Here is a 14,595-nt window from a genome sequence, read left to right on the forward strand (position 1 = left end):
TTTAAAGAAGCAACTGCATTTTGGATTTTAGGGAGGCTCCAAATGACAGAAATGTTATTGGAAATCCTTGAAGGGCCCAGCAGGATGCGAAGAGTTGACTCATTGGAAAAGACTGATGGTGGGAGGGATTGGGGACAGGAGGAAAAGGGGACAACAGAGGATGAGATGGCTGGATGGCATCACTGACCCGATGGATGCCAGTTTGAGTGAACTCCAGGAGATGGTGATGGACAGGGAGGCCTGGCGTGCTGCAGTTCATGGGGTCGCAAAGAGTCGGACGTGATTGAGCGACTGAACTGAACTGAAATTCTTAAAGAAGCAAATGCTTTTGGGATTTTAGGGAGGCTCCAAATGACAGAAATGTTATTGGAAATCCTTGAAGGGCCCAGCAGGATTTGTCCGTCCTTATTAACCAGAAAAGAAAAGTTATGACCTTGGAAGAGAAGTTTTGACCAACCTAGACAGCATATTAAAAAGCAGAGATACTACTTTGCCAACAAAGTCCATCTAGTCAAGAATATCGTTTTTCCAGTAGTCATGTATGAATGTGAGAGTTGGACTATAAAGAAAGCTAAGAGCTGAAGAATTGATGCTTTTGAACTGTGGTTTTGGAGAAGACTCTTAAGAGTCCCTTGGACTGCAAGGAGATCCAACCAGTCCATTCTAAAGGAAATCAGTTCTGAATATTCATTGGAAGGACTGATGCTAAAGCTGAAATTCCAATACTTTGGCCATCTGATGTGAATAACTGACTCATTTGAAAAGACCCTGATGCTGGGAAAGATTGAAGGTGGGAGGAGAACGGGATGACAGAAGATGAGATGGTTGGATGGCATCACTAACTAGATGGACATGAGTTTGAGTAAACTCCGGGAGTTGATGATGGACAGGGAGGCCTGGCATGCTGCAGTCCATGGGGTGGCAAGGAGTCAAACATAACTGAGCGACTGAACTGACTGACTGATTAACTAGAGAAGGTTGGGAAAACACTCTAGAGATGAAGTATTAAAGACTAGTGTCGTTATTGGGGTCATTAAGCATGAGTTCATGTATACGTATGGAACTGGTCTGTCTTCCTTAATCCTAACAGACTGAAATTTCCCACTGTATATTTCCCTTCTGGTCTTAAAACTGCTATTGATTTTGGAATTGTGATTTTTTTTTTAAAAGAACCACGTAAATGTGGATACATTGCAATTGTACTGTTGGGTCATTGTTATAATCTAACCTAGAAGGATGTCATAATTATTTGAAATAAAATTTAATGTAACATTTTGGTAACCTTTATTTGAAGTTTAAAAATTATCTTTACTATATTACCTTTTATTATATATTTTAATTATCCTTCCTCTTCTTAGTCTATACATTCCCTTATTTTGAAAGCTAAAGTAGCCTCAAGGAGATTATTAAAGTTAGGAATGTGAAATTCCTTATTTCCTTCATTCTAAAATCCTTGAATATGTTTGTATCAGTTATTAGGAAATCTTTTGTTGATATGAAACAAACTTTCAATCTGATAATGAGTTTTGTCTCCAATAGAGATAAAGAATCCAGGATCATAGAAAAAGCAAGGGAATTCCAGAAAAAGCATCTACTTCTGGTAAGCCTTTGACTGGGTGGAGCACAACAAACTGTGGAAATTCCTTAAATGGATGGGAATACCAGACCACCTTTCCTGTCTCCTGAGAAACCTACGTGCAGGACAAGAGTCAACAGTTAGACCTGGACATGGAAAAATGGACTGGTTCCAAATTGAGAAAAGAGTATGTCAAGGCTGTATATTGTCACCCTGCTTATATAACTTATATGCAGGATACATCATGTGAAATGCCGGGCTGGATGAATCACAAGCTGAAATCAAGATTGCCAGAAGAAATTTCAACAACCTCAGATATGCCGATGATACCACTCTAGTGGCAGAAAGCAAGAGAAACTAAACAGTCTCTTGAGGAAAGTGAAAGAGGAGGGTGAAAAAGCTGGCTTAACACTCCAAAAATTAAGATCATGGCTTTGGGTGTCATCACTTCATGGCAAATAGATGGGGAAAAATGGAAACAGTGTCAGACTTTATTTTCTTGGGCTCCGAAATCACTGTGATGGTGACTGCAGCCATGATATTAAAAGATGCTTGCTCCTTGAAAGAAAGACTATGACAACTAATGTAGATAGCATATTGAAAAGCAGAGACATGCCCTGAAGGAATTCGTGTTGGTACAGAGGTGCCTGTAGGGGTCATGGGCCACCAGACCACCCCCGGGGCTGGAGGCCTATGGTCCCTCCTAGGCCCCGATTCTCACCTCCTCAACTCCTCACCTCCCGCCGTCTTGGGGGCCCCTACGGCTTGTGGCACAGATGAGGAGTGCATATTTTACCATCTGTGAAAACTTCTCTGTAATTTATTTTTTCCTCACTCAAGTATTAAACATTACAGCAAATTTAAAAGATATGAATGAATATCCTACAAAAAGAAAAAGGAAGACTTCACATCTTTCTACTTATTCAGATTCCTCTGGAATAAGCAGAATTGCATATAGGTTCAGTGGAATTTTTTTTTTTTTTTGATCATTGTTACAGTGTTCTATGAGACAACCAGACAAAATATTTTGACAATAAAGATGATGATTCAGATACAGAGACATCAAATGACTTGCCAAAATTTACAGATGGAATCAAGGTCAGAAACAGAAATCAACACAACCTGGTTCCCGGTCCTGTACTTAGAATTCGAGACCACACTGCCTTTCCTACAGAAAAATCTGCTGATATTGAAATCTGTGATGAAGAGTTTGACTCTCCTGAATCAGCCCATCAGCAAACTCAAGAAGACAGCCCCACTGAAGTTCCACTACTGAAGATGTTCCAGTTGCCGCAGACGTGCATGAAATTTCTGAAGATTATGATATGGAGACAGGAAACAAATCCTCTGAGACTCTCCGAGACGAAACTGATGAAGAGTCACCAGCTAAACCTTGCAAAATTATTGGCAAGAGCCAAGCTTTGAATGTGACTGCCCAGCAGAAACGACCTTATTGAGAGCTAATAGCAGTGACCCCTATAAATGTGAACTTTGTGAATCCAACAGAAGATATTTTTCTGATTTAAAGCAGCATATGATCTTGAAGCATACTTATTCAAAGGTGTGCTGAGTCTGCAGAGAAAGTTTCGCTACCAGCTTCTGATCAAACATCCAAACTGCATGAAGAGGATCCCGACATTTGTAAATACTGTGATTATAAGACAGAAAGCTGTGGTACATGTACACAATGGAATATTAGTCAGGTATCAAAAAGAGTGCATTTGAATCAGTTCTAATGAGGTGGATGAAACTGGAGCCTATTATACAGAGTGAAGTAAATCAGAAAGAAAAATACCAATACAGTATATTAATGCATATATATGGAATTTAGAAAGATAGTAATGATGACCCTTTATGGGAGACAGCAAAAGAGACACAGATGTAAAGAACAGACTTTTGGACTCTGTGGGAGAAGGCGAAGGTGGCATGATTTGAGAGAATAGCATTGAAACATGTATATTACCATATGTGAAGTAGATCGCCAGTCCAGGTTTGATGCATGAGACAGGGCGCTCAGGGCTGGTGCACTGGGATGACCCTGAGGGATGGAATGGGGAGGGAGGTGGGACGGGAGTTCATGATGGGGGACATATGTACACCCATGGCTGATTCATGTCAGTGTATGGCAAAAACCACCACAATATTGAGTGGTTAAAATAAATTAATTAATTAAAAAAAAAAGTAATTTTTGAGACCCCGAGCGGGCACATTGCAGACACCCATTTTAGTGATCACCTTTATGGGTGTGAGAAGTGTGACGTACAGTTCTCCTAGAGCAGGGAACTCTACCTACATTTCCAGGAGCACAGCTGTGATGAACAGTACTTGTGTCTATTCTGTGAACATGAAGCGAATGATCCAGAAGGCTTGTATAGCCATGTGTTAAATGAGCATGCAGTTAATTAATAAAGTAATAAGTATAACAATGGAGAACATGGACAATAGAGCCTCTTAAACAAAATCACATCTGACAAATGTAAAGACTTCTTTGTTAGTCAAGTATGTGGGTTTCAGAGTAGACTTCATACAAATGTTAACAGATATGTTGCTATTGGACATAATACATTCTTTCCACATGTTTGTGATGACTGTGGGAAGGGCTTCTCAAGTATGCTAGAATATTGCAAACACTTAAATCACATTTATCTGAAGGGATTTGCTTATGTCAATACTCTGAATATTCAACAGGAGAAACTGAAGATTTTAAAATTCATCTAGATCACAAACATTCAGCTGATTTACCTCATAACTGTGGTGAATGCTTGATGAAGTTTGGAAATGAAAGGGAATTAATAAGTCAATTTCCAATCCACAAGACACCTTGATTGTTCTCTTTAAATTCCATAATGTTGATGTGAAATAACTACTTTGGCAATGTTAAAAAAAAAAAAAAAGGCAGAGACATCACTTTGCTGACAAAAGTCCATATAGTCAAAGCTATGTTTTTTCCAGGATATACAGATGTGACAGTTGGACCATAAAGAAGGCTTAGTGCCAAAGAATTGATGCTTTCAAATTGTGGTATTGGAGAAGACTCTTGAGAGTCCCTTGGACAGCAAGGAGAACACACCAATCAATCCTAGAGGAAAGCACCCTTAAATATTCATTGTAAGGACTGATGCTGAAGTTGAGGCTCCAATTCTTTAGCCATCTGATGTGAAGAGTTATGGAGAAGAAGGCGACAACAGAGGATGAGATGGTTGGATGGCATCACCAACTCAATGGACATGAGTTTGAGAAAACTCAGGGAGATAATGAAGGACAGGGAAGCCTGGCTTGCTGCAGTCCCTGGGGTCACAAAGAGCCAGACATACCTTAGCCATTTAACAACAACAGCATCTCCAAGAAGACTTTGTTTTCAGTATTCATTTTATTTGTTTTATGATGCTTTTACTTTTATATTATACTGAAGACTACCTATATTTATTACATTTAAGTGAAATGATACATTTCTTTATAATTAACAAAATGCTTTCTTTCATTGAAAGACAAATGCCATAAACACAGAGGGTCAGAAAAAGAAAGTTAAAAGAGAAAGTGAAAATGTAGTTGCTCAGTCCAGTCTTTTACAACACCGTGGACTGTAGCCTGCCAGTCTCCTCTGTCTATGGAATTCTTCAGGCCAGAATACTGGAGTGGGTAGCCATTCCCTTCTCCAGAGGATCTTCCCAACCCAGGGACTGAACCAAAGTCTCTTGCATTGAAGGCAAATTCTTTACCATCCAACCCACCAGTTCAGTTCAGTTCAGTCGCTCAGTCATGTTCAACTCTTTGCAACCCCATGGACTGCAGCACACCAGGCCTCCCTGTCAATCTCCACTCCTGGAATTTACTCAAACTCATGTCCATTGAGTCGGTGATGGTATTCAACCATTCTTAACCTCTGTCATCCCCTTATCCTGCCTTCATTCCCAGCATCAGGGTCTTTTCAAATGAGTAACTTCTTTGCATCAGATGGCCAAAGTATTGGAGTTTCAGCTTCAGCATCAGTCCTTCCAATGAATATTCAGGACTGATCTCCTTTAGGATGGACTGGTTGAATCTCCTTGCTGTCCAAGGGACTCTCAAATGTCTCCTCCAACACCACAGTTCAAAAGCATCAATTATTCAGCTGTCAGCTTTCTTTATAGTCCAACTCTCAACATCCGTACATGGCTACTGGAAAAACCATAGCTTTGACTAGAGGGACCTTTGTTGGCAAAGTAATGTCTTTGCTTTTTAATATGCTGTCTAGGTTGGTCATAACTTTTCTTCCAAGGAGCAAGCGTCTTTTAATTTCATAGCTGCAGTCACCATCTGCAGTGATTTTGGAATCCCAAAAAATAAAGTCTGTCACTGTTTCCACTGTTCCCCCATCTATTTGCCATGAAGTAATGGGACCAGATGCTATGATATTAGTTTTCTGAATGTTGAATTTCAAGCCAACTTTTTCACTCTCCTCTTTCCCTTTCATCAAGAGTCTTCATAATTTTTAATTTATTCTTTCAATATTTACTTATTACCTGCTTATTAATTGTAATAAAGGTACCAGATTACAGAAGTTTATTTCTTAATTCATGACCTTTCCTTTTGTTGAGAAGATTTACAATCTCTAAATTCAGCTCAGTAATTGGGTTGAATATTTACTCAGGAAAATAATTTTGTCTTACTTATCTATGAGGCATTTATTATAGTATAAACTGAAAATAAAAAGACATTTTGTGTATATTAAAAAAAAACAAACTTCAGAAAATTGATGTCATTAATAACTTTATATTTAATGTTAATTGTTTGATTCATTATTATTTTTTGTTGTTATTGAAAACTTGACTAAGTTCTTTCACTTTCCTTCTTGGTAGTTTGACCACAAGTAGGCATAGTAATAAAAGCTTATAAAATGAGACATACAGTCATAGTTTTAAAATAAGTAAAAATTTATGAAATTTTAAGGTTTTAAATTTATATACTGTCCACAGGTGGTACATACCCTTAAAATAATTAATCCCACCCATCAACTTTCCTCCTTATACATACTGAATCTGCTTTCATACACCACTTAGCAAATATTTGCCACTATCTCATACTTGGAATATTCTGTCTGCCAACTGTTTGATTTTAGAAATATTAGTATCTTTGTATAACAGTGTTTGTTCAATTATTAGACTGTTTTATGTCATAATGTGTTTTGAATTGAGTAGAAAATTGAAAATGCTAAAATAGTAGACATATTAAGCATATTAAAAGTACAACTTTTGATTCATTTGAATTTCACTAATTTAATTCAATTATGAAAGAAAATAGAGAAGCAAAATGGTATAAAGTCCTAAAAATCTATAATTAAGTACAGCTTTTCAAAAGTGAGGCTTAATGATAACTTTATAGATGTTATTAAACATTGGATTGAGTGATAATTAATAATGTTACAGCTAAAATTTTTGAATGCTTCTTTGCCCTAGCACAGAGCTAAGGTTTATAAAAGCATTGTATAATTTGATTTCCACAACAACAATATGAAATGTATGTCAGGAACTGTGAAGGGGTTGAGATTTTATTCTGCATGCCTGCAAGTTGACAGAGATTCCCAGATGCAGGTAGAAGATACAGACTAGTGGAACAGAGATGAAGAGCTGTATGTTACAGAAACTGCAGAAACCAGACTATCAGCATTTGTCCCAGTCTCCACATCCAGATTCCTATAGGGCAATGCAGTGAGAGCTAGGCGACTCCTGGGTTGTATTATAGGAGAGGAAGCCCAAATTTTAGGAAACTTCAATCTTTTAAAGGGACTATAAGCAAACTGGCCCAGTTTTTGCTCAGGAAGGAGCTATTATGATTATTATTATCATGGACAGCAAAAGGTAGTGCTTCTAGCCTGGCATATATCTTTCAAGGTTGTTGTGCAAATATTTTTGAAAAGGTAGTCTGGAACAAAGTGTTAGGAGGATCTTGATTCACAAGATAAGCAGAAATACGGAAGACTCATGGGAAATTGGGCCTTCCTGGTGGCTCAGTGGTAAAGAACTTGCCTGCCAATGCTGGGGAGAAGGCAATGGCACCCCACTCCACTACTCTTGCCTGGAAAATCCCATGGACGGAAGAGCCTGGTAGGCTGCAGTCCCTGGGGTTGCTAAGGGTCAGACACGACTGAGCGACTTCACTTTCACTTTTCACTTTCATGCATTGGAGAAGGAAATGGCAACCCACTCCAGTGTTCTTGCCTGGAGAATCCCAGGGACTGCGGAGCCTGGTGGACTGCCGTCTATGGGGTCGCACAGAGTCGGACACGACTGAAGTGACTTAGCCACAGTAGCAGCAGCCAATGCTGGAGATGCAGGTTAGGTCCCTGGGTTGGAAAGATCCCCTGGAGTAGGACATGGCATCCCACTCCAGTATTCTTGCCTAGAGATTTCCATTTACAGAGGAGCCTAGTGGGCTACAGTCCATAGGGTCACAAAAGAGTCGGACATGACTTAATAATTAAACAACAACAACATGGGAAATTGTCTCCCAACATTATAAATTTTGTTATTCCCAGTTTAAGAAAGTGAAGTTTTAAAACTTCAGGTAACTTATTAAAGTCACACAAATTTGTATCAGAACATCATTCTAGTGGTCTAAATGCAAAGGGAAGCTCATAATTCTATGTAGCTAATGACAGGATGAGAATTCACCAGAGAGTCCTTTGTTTAGAGAAGACTGCCATTCGTATTTCTATGATAACATTTTATTATCTGTGGACTATGCAAAAACAACAGCAGAAAACCCCCTGTCTTCACAACTCCAGACTTAATCCAAGCTCAATCTCTTGCAATTTTTTCAATTGTAATCTTTTTTTGCAATATTAGAACAAGTTCCTTCTTTGTATTCAAAGTCACTTCAGATTATCTCTTAAAAATTAACTTTCTAAAACATGTAAAATTAAATTGTGTCAGTTCAGTTCAGTTGCTCTGTCATGTCTGACTCTTTGCGACCCCATGAATCAGAGCACGCTAGGCCTCCCTGTCCATCACCAACTCCCAGAGTTCACCCAAAATCATGTCCATTGAGTTGGTGATGCCATCCAGCTATCTCATCCTCTGTTGTCCCCTTCTCCTCCTGCCCCCAATCCCTCCCAGCATCAAGGTCTTTTCCAATGAGTCAACTCTTCACATGAGGTGGCCAAAGTATTGGAGTTTCAGCTTCAGCATCAGTCCTTCCAAAGAACACCCAGGACTGATCTCCTTTAGGATGGACTGGTTGGATCTCCTTGCAGTCCAAGGGACTCTCAAGACTCTTCTCCAACACCACACTTCAAAAGCATTAATTCTTTGGCGCTCAGCTTTCTTCACAGTCCAACTCTCACATCCATACGTGACCACTGGAAAAACCATAGCCTTGACTAGATGGACCTTTGTTGGCAAAGTGATGTCTCTGCTTTTGAATATGCTATCTAGGTTGGTCATAACTTTCCTTCCAAGGAGTAAGCGTCTTCTAATTTCATGGCTGCAGTCACCATCTGTAGTGATTTTGGAGCCCAAAAAAATAAAGTCTGACACTGTTTCCATTGTTTCCCCTTCAATTTCCCATGAAGTGATGGGACCAGATGCCATGATCTTCATTTTCTGAATGTTGAGCTTTAAGCCAACTTTTTCACCCTCCTCTTTTACTTTCCTCAAGAGGCTTTTTAGTTCCTCTTCGCTTTCTGCCATAAGGGTGGTGTCATTTGCATATCTGAGGTAATTGATATTTCTCCAAGCAATCTAGATTCCAGCTTGTGCTTCTTCCAGTCCAGCATTTCTTATGATGTACTCTGCATATAAATTAAATAAGCAGGGTGACAATATACAGTCTTGATGTACTCCTTTCCCGATTTGGAAGCAGTCTCTTATTCCATGTCCAGTTCTAACCCTTGTTTCCTGACCTGCATACAGATTTCTCAAGAGCCAGGTCAGGTGATCTGATATTCCCATGTCTTTCAGAATTTTCCACAGTTTATTGTGATCCACACAGTCAAAGGCTTTGGCATAGTCAATAAAGCAGAAATAGATGTTTTTCTGGAACTCTCTTGCTTTTTCGATGATCCAGGGTATGTTGGCAATTTGCTCTCTGGTTCCTCTGCCTTTTCTAAAACCAGCTTGAACATCTGGAAGTTCATGGTTCACGTATTGCTGAAGCCTGCTTTGGAGAATTTTGAACATCACTGTAGTAGCGTGTGAGATGAGTGCAATTGTGCGGTAGTTTGAACATTCTTTGGCATTGCCTTTCTTTGGGATTGGAATGAAAAGTGACCTTTTCCAGTCCTGTGGCCACTGCTGAGTTTTCCAAATTTGCTGGCACATTGAGTGCATGGTCTGTAGCAAATGGAAATCCGTGCTGTTAACATTTGAAATAATTCTAGGTGTTGGATAACCTAAAGAAAAGCAATCGCAGCATCATTGATAAGCCTATATATTTTCTTTTTTTAATAACCAAAGATAGTTTTTATTTATTACTTTATTGAAGTATAGTTGATTTACGGTGGTGTGCTAATTTCTGCTATACAGAAAAGTGATGCAGTTCTATATATGTATACATATATATATATATATATATACACACACACACATACACATATGTGTATGTGTATCTTGTCTATATACATATTCTTTTTCATATTCTTTTCTACTATGGCTTTTTATAGGATATTGAATATAGTTCCCTATGCTACATAGTTCCCTATGTATAGTTCCCTATCCCTACCTTAGGACCTTGTTTTTTATTCATTCTATATGTAATAATATATAATAGTTTGCATGTACTCCTAATCCATCCCTTCCCATTCCCCTTTGGCTACATGGGGAACCTAAGTTTGTTCTCTATGCCTGTGAGTCCGTTACTATTTTGCCCTTAAATTCATCTGTGTCATATTTTAGATTGCACATATAAGTGATACCGTATGTATTTTTCTTTATCTTTCTGACTTCCTTCACAGGGTTTGATAATCTCTTGCTCAATTCATGTTGCTACAAATGGCATTATTTCATTCTTTTTTATAGCTGAGTAATATCCCATTGTGTATATTTATGCTTGTATATTTTCAATAAGGGATTTATAAAAAGTTCAAGTTTTTTTTTTAAATTGAAACCTTAATTTAGAATCTGTGAACTTAGTGATTGTAAACATTTATTTATTAAGTATCCTCTCAAGAATGCACTGTATATTACAATATAGGACTTTCTCCATGTGTGCGTTGATGTTGGGGCTGTTCATGAAGACAAGCAATTAATACCTCACTTCCTGTTATTTGGGAAACTCACAATGGAAGTGTAACTTTGTGCTTAACTTGTGATAAAACAGGAGAAGGATAACTCTTAGGACTAGAATGGTAGAGTCCACAGGCTCTGAATTGGACTTCTCAAGTGAACTGAAGTGAGTGGATTTGTAAATAGAGGAGAGGAAGAAGTGGCCCAGTAGTCTTGCTTATGTTGTTTCCATAAATTGTGACCAAGGTTTAATGTTTGCTTTGAGTTGTATGTTAGCCATATTTACTGCAATGTGTTAATAATACCAGGTAAGCCTCTCCGTTCAGTGGATGAACAGTTGATGCTACTTAGAAGTTACTCTGAATAACCCAAAGCTGAGTTTATGAGATCACACACTATGTTTGTAGAACCAGCTTCTGGATTTAATTTCTAAGGGAGACTTTTTTTTCCCTTCAAAAAACTACTGTCATTTTATAGTAAGACAGTAAGTTATGTAACATAATATTGTTAAATGTATTAGACTGTGGATTAAACTTCAAGGTGACCTTGAGAGAGTTTTGCACCTGTTCAGTTCAGTCACTCAGTCGTGTCTGATTCTCTGTGACCCCATGAATTGCAGCACGCCAGGCCTCCCTGTCCATCACCAACCCCTGGAGTTCACTCAAACTCATGTCTATCGAGTTGGTGATGCCATCCAGCCATCTCATCCTCTGTCATCCCCTTCTCCTCCTCCCGCCAATCCCTCCCAGCATCAGAGTCTTTTCCAATGAGTCAGCTCTTCGCATGAGGTGGCCAGAGTACTGGAGTTTCAGCTTCAGCATCAGTCCTTCCAGTGAACACCCAGGACTGAGCTCCTTTAGCACCTGCACTAATCTACAAATATATGCATATATGAAGAGAAGGTGCCTTATCATGTTTACTCAAACACAAACAGACCATCTACCAATCAGAATTCTCTATCATTTCCCCTGGACCTAAATATCGCATGCTCCATCCTACAGGATATATGAAAATTCAGTTGAATTCTGCATTAAGTTCTACACTGTTCTGGAGATTGAGCAGAATTAGCCAGTTGTATCCTTTTAACTCTAAATGGTGTTTTTAAAGTACAGATTAAAATTTCAATACAAAATTCAGTTATCAGCTTAGTTTCCCATAAATTGTGAGAACGTTATACCAAATCAGACTTACTCCATAAATGCTATTTATTTTTGACCTGTATGAATACCTGAATGAAATTTTCTCTGATTTTTATAATGTAGTTCAGAGCAGTGTTTCCAAATTGCAGGCAGTGTGTAACCCAGCATTTGGTGTACCAATTGTTAATTCTTTATAGGAATAAAAGAGATGAGGATACAGTAGATGCATTCCCAAACCATAAATCTTTAACTGCATAAATCACACACATGTTGATTATTTCATACATGTATGAGAGAGCTAATACTATGAGACCCGTGTTCTTCTTATTTCATTAAAAAAATAAAAAGATGTAAGACATTTAAAAGAAGGAAGGCATACAATGTTTGGAGGTCTCATACTGAGAAGCAGTGATTATTGCTATTCTTTTTCTGTTTCCAAGGGTGAAGGACATTATCGTAAGAGCACTAGCAGATTTCAACTGTGTAGAAATAGCCACCGGGGCCTGAAAAGAGTGTTGAAAATGCTATAGAACTAAATCATGTTGGAGACATGGAGGTAAAGAATCATGAGGAAGGAAGTCACATAATTAGAGCTGGTGAATGAAGCCGAGCCCGACATGGGTAGATAAAAGTTGATGAGAAAATGGTAGTCTTTAAGACCATTGAAGTAGAGGGGAATGCTGACTGTAACACATGGCAGAACAAGGCGAAGAAAACCCTGCACTCACTCTGAAAACTGTGTATGCATGTGTTAAATGGTAATGCAGGGAGCCCTCTCTGTGGTTCACCCCAGCTGCAGTGGCTTCTCATTTTCAATAAAAACTTAATGCCTCTCCCAGAGAATGAACGCGTGCCCTGATTTATAAAGGGATAATGCACTGGCCTTATTTCCAGTGTATGACAGATCAGCAAATACACATAGGCACAACTGCCTATTTGCTATTTACTACTTCGGTAAATGGCAAGCCATAAAGAGCGATCTGTTTAAATTGCATTTTGCAAACAATCCTGACTTTGTACCATACACTCTGCGAAACATTGTTATTATTATTTATAATAATAATATTATAAATTATTATTTATAAGAGGCACTGTTAAGGGTGCCTGGTGCTGGGAGAATCGTGGATTTCTTTTACATTTAATTTTGCAAATGGAAGCAACCCAGAGATTATCTTGTTGGGGACTTTCATTTTATGGTAGACAAAACTGGAATGTTATAACTTGACTGTGATCATGCAGATAACTACAGATGGAGGCCAACCATGAATACAAGTTCCCAGCATATTTTTAAGTTGGACTAAAAGAACCATGTTCCTATATTTAAAGCAGTTGTTGGTGAGAGAATAAAATCCTCAGTAAGAGACATTGTCGCCATGAATGAGTCCTTTAAATATGCCATTCAGAAAAGGAAGTGTGTATATCCGTCCACTGTCTCGCTGGTGATCACTGTTTAGGTATTTTGTCTTTGAGAAACACATCAGTCAAGACTAGATGTTTAAAGTTCATCATGTGTCATGATTATCAAGCTTACAGTGCCATGTGTCTATGAGGCTAAAAGGATGGATCTCCCGAAACCATGAAATGAGATATCTCTGTTTTCTGAGGTTAAGCATTAAAACACAAGTATAATTAATCAGGGCAAAGATAGGTAAAATTTTTTCAGAGCAAAAACATTTCTTAGGCCTCTAAGTGCCGACTATAGTCTTATTTCCATATATTTCAACTCAACTGGTGTCGTAAAATCTTCACTTGGATGTCTGCCAGACATTTCAAAGTGAGAGTGAACTCATACTTTGCCCATCCAAACCTGCTCCTCCTTCCCTTGTTTTTCTGCCTTTCTGTAAAAAGCTCCAGCAGCATCCATGCTCAGATACCAAAGTCTAGGTGTGATTTTTTTTAAAAATGTATTTCTGTTCACATCTTTCATCTCAAAGGCCTCAGTACATCCTGCTCACCCTTCCTCCAGAACATGTTCCAAACCATCTGCTTTACTCCACATCCCGTCTAGTCTGGTCTTGACAAATGTTAAGAATATTCTGATTGGCACCCCTGCTTCTACTTGAAGCCTTCTGTAAATTGCTCTCTATACAACAGGAAAAATGATTTTTGCAAAGTATAAATAACATTCCTTTGATGACAAATAGTGCAGGGCTTCTCACTGCATTTTAGTACAAAGCAAACAAATGAATTCTTTTTCCAGCTTTAGAAAACCCTACAAAATCTATCTACTACCTATTTCTTTGAACTCACTTAATACCAATTTCCCCCTTTCCCTAGCCATTACCATAGGGTCTCTCTGTAATCTATTTCCACTGCCAGGAATTGGCTTTCTTAATCTTTGTATGGATGCCTTCTAATGATTATTTAGCTTAAATGGCATTTGTTAGGCTTGCTGAACTCACAATCAAAAGTGGACTGGCAGCCTTCTCACTCTTGGGGTCTTTTCGTTTTTCCAGGACTTCATGGGAAGGGAAAAAAGTTCCTTGATGGAACCCCACCCACTTCTTGTCTTACCTCTTCTTTCTTCCCTTCAGCCTTGAAGGACAAAAGAAAAAAAAAATCAACTTTTGAAAAGTGCTATGCAAAAAATCAAAACAAGGAAAGTAAAAATGTTAGTTGCTCAGTTGTGTCCAACTTTTTGTGACCCCACAGACTGTAGCCCACCAGGCTCCTCTGTCCA

General features: G+C 38.6%; 1 pseudogene; it reads left to right on the plus strand.

Moving 5' to 3' along the window:
* The first annotated feature begins 1,450 nt into the window (after positions 1 to 1,450).
* Positions 1,451 to 4,461, plus strand: LOC133255059 (zinc finger protein 639-like; annotated as a pseudogene).
* The last annotated feature ends 10,134 nt before the right edge of the window (positions 4,462 to 14,595 follow it).

This window comes from Bos javanicus, chromosome 10, assembly GCF_032452875.1.
Source record: "Bos javanicus breed banteng chromosome 10, ARS-OSU_banteng_1.0, whole genome shotgun sequence".
Classification (NCBI taxonomy): domain Eukaryota; kingdom Metazoa; phylum Chordata; class Mammalia; order Artiodactyla; family Bovidae; genus Bos; species Bos javanicus.